Here is a 2,370-nt window from a genome sequence, read left to right on the forward strand (position 1 = left end):
TGGCTAACTGAACCAGAGAAATATGAGTTTTAACAAAATTATCAAGACCCTTAACAATGCAGGGTCCAAAAATCAGGAGTTAGCAGTAATGATGGTACACATAATAAGGAACACAGACAAAGGTTTTCCTCTGGATTGAGGACTTAGCTAACATCTCTGTTTGTGGAGAGAGGTGTTCGAGGTCTCCCCAGGTTGGTGGCTTTCGTGGTCTGTGACATTGGTCTGAGAGAGATGTTCGAGGTCTCCCTAGGTTGGTTGCTTTTGTGGTCTGTAAGATCAGTCTCTCAGTGGTTGAGAGGTGTGCTGCTTCCTCCAAGGTCAGGGCTGCCATCTCTGGGGTCAGAGGTTGTGGAAGGAGGTTTTCCATCACAGGCAATTCTGATGTTCTGGGCCTGGATCCAAATGGGGGCTGGAACATTATCTGGAAAGACACAAGCATAACCTTCCCCTTGTGTTAATAATAGGTATGGCCCTTTCCATTCACTTGCGAGAGGGTCCTTCCATCTCACCATGGGTGCAGGAGTGGGCTGAGTGAATGCCCCCCAATGCTTTATTGCTGGTGGGAGGCCATTGGAGTCAAATTTTAGAAAATTTAATACAAATAGAGCTTGTTGTATAACAAAATTTGGGTCCTTATAGCGGGGGCCCTTATCATTGTCTTCCCCTGTTTGCTGTATTTGTTTAATGAGTGTTTGGTGGGAACATTCAACAATCCCTTGACCCTGAGGATTGTAAGGGATACCAGTTATATGCCTAATATTCCAGTCAGAGCAAAAATGGCTGAAGGTAGCAGAAACATAACAAGGACCATTATCTGTTTTTATTTGCCAAGGAACTCCCATAAGGACCATGGCATATTTGACAGTCCTTATGGCATGAGAAGCCATCTCACCAGAGCAGGCCAACGCAAAATGGACACTGGAATGTCAATAATAAGATGGATATACTTGAGCTTGCCAAAAGGAGAAAAATGAGTGATGTCCATTTGCCATATCTTGTTGGGGCCAAGGCCTCTAGGAAGAGTTCTGGAGGGTTGTAATGGTCCCAGGAGTAAAAGAGGGGCACAAGAGGAGCATGCACGGACCAAATGTTTACAACTCTGAGTTGGTAGAGTGGGTAGAAGCCTATGTATAGCTTGGGGAAAAAGGTGGAAACGGGCGTGTAAATCTCTAGCTTGTTGAATATTTGCCATATCTTGTTGGGGCCAAGGCCTCTAGGAAGAGTTCTGGAGGGTTGTAATGGTCCCAGGAGTAAAAGAGGGGCACAAGAGGAGCATGCACGGACCAAATGTTTACAACTCTGAGTTGGTAGAGTGGGTAGAAGCCTATGTATAGCTTGGGGAAAAAGGTGGAAACGGGCGTGTAAATCTCTAGCTTGTTGAATTAAGGTGGAGTCTAGGGTGGCACTCAGGACCAGTTTGTCAATGGTGGCATTGCCCTCTGCCAGAAGCCCCAGGAGATTGATATGAGAGCGTAATGAGGAGAGCAACAAATCAAGGGGACTCTGGTGGGGCCAGAAAGCTGCAAAGGCCAGATGTTGTAGAGTCTGAACTACATAAGCACTGTAAGGAAAAATATTATATGGAGTTGTAGGGAGATCCTGAAAGACCTGTAACATGGCTGAGAGCTCTCCGAGCTGTACAGATCCCTGGAAAGGGAAAACCTTATGTGAGGAGAGTTGTCCTTCCTGGTAAATTACATAACCAAATTTGCATTTACTAGAATTAGTAAAGATTAGGGGAGCCTTAGGAAGAGGGTTACACTTTGGGAATGCCTGGGAAAATAGGGACAGGGGAAGCTGTCTTATTCCTTGAAGGAATAATATTGGCAGATAGTAGGACTGTTTTTCATGCCCTGAGGCAAAACCTTTCATTGATAGCATTGAACTGGAAGGTTATGGTTAGTGGCAGGTATAGAGAAGGCAAAATAGGGCTTATCATCTTCATGAAGAGGAATAGAGAAGAAACAGTCCTTAATATCTATTATAATAATTGTGCATTCTTTGGGAATAGCAGTAGGATGAGGCAGCCCCGGTTGAAGGGTCCCTAAGGGCTTCATATGCTCATTAATAGCCCTTAAATCATGTAAAAGTCTCAATTTTCCTGATTTCTTTTGTATTACAAAAATGGGATAATTATGAGGACTAAGGGAGGGCTCAATATGACCTAAGGATAATTGTTCCTGGACCAAAGAGATCGAGTGAGTTAATTTATGTAAAGGAAGAGGCCACTACTCCACCCATTTGGGAGCTTTAGTGTCCCATGTTAGTTTGATGGGGGGCGACTTGGGCAGCGGAGCAGTGGCTGTTAGAATTGGGGGTGAGGGTGGGGGGCATTACCTAACTGCTGATCTACAATGTGGTCGTCATAAA

This window comes from Nannospalax galili, unplaced genomic scaffold (genome assembly GCF_000622305.1).
Source record: "Nannospalax galili isolate Female #2095 unplaced genomic scaffold, S.galili_v1.0 scaffold1171, whole genome shotgun sequence".
Classification (NCBI taxonomy): Eukaryota; Metazoa; Chordata; class Mammalia; order Rodentia; family Spalacidae; genus Nannospalax; species Nannospalax galili.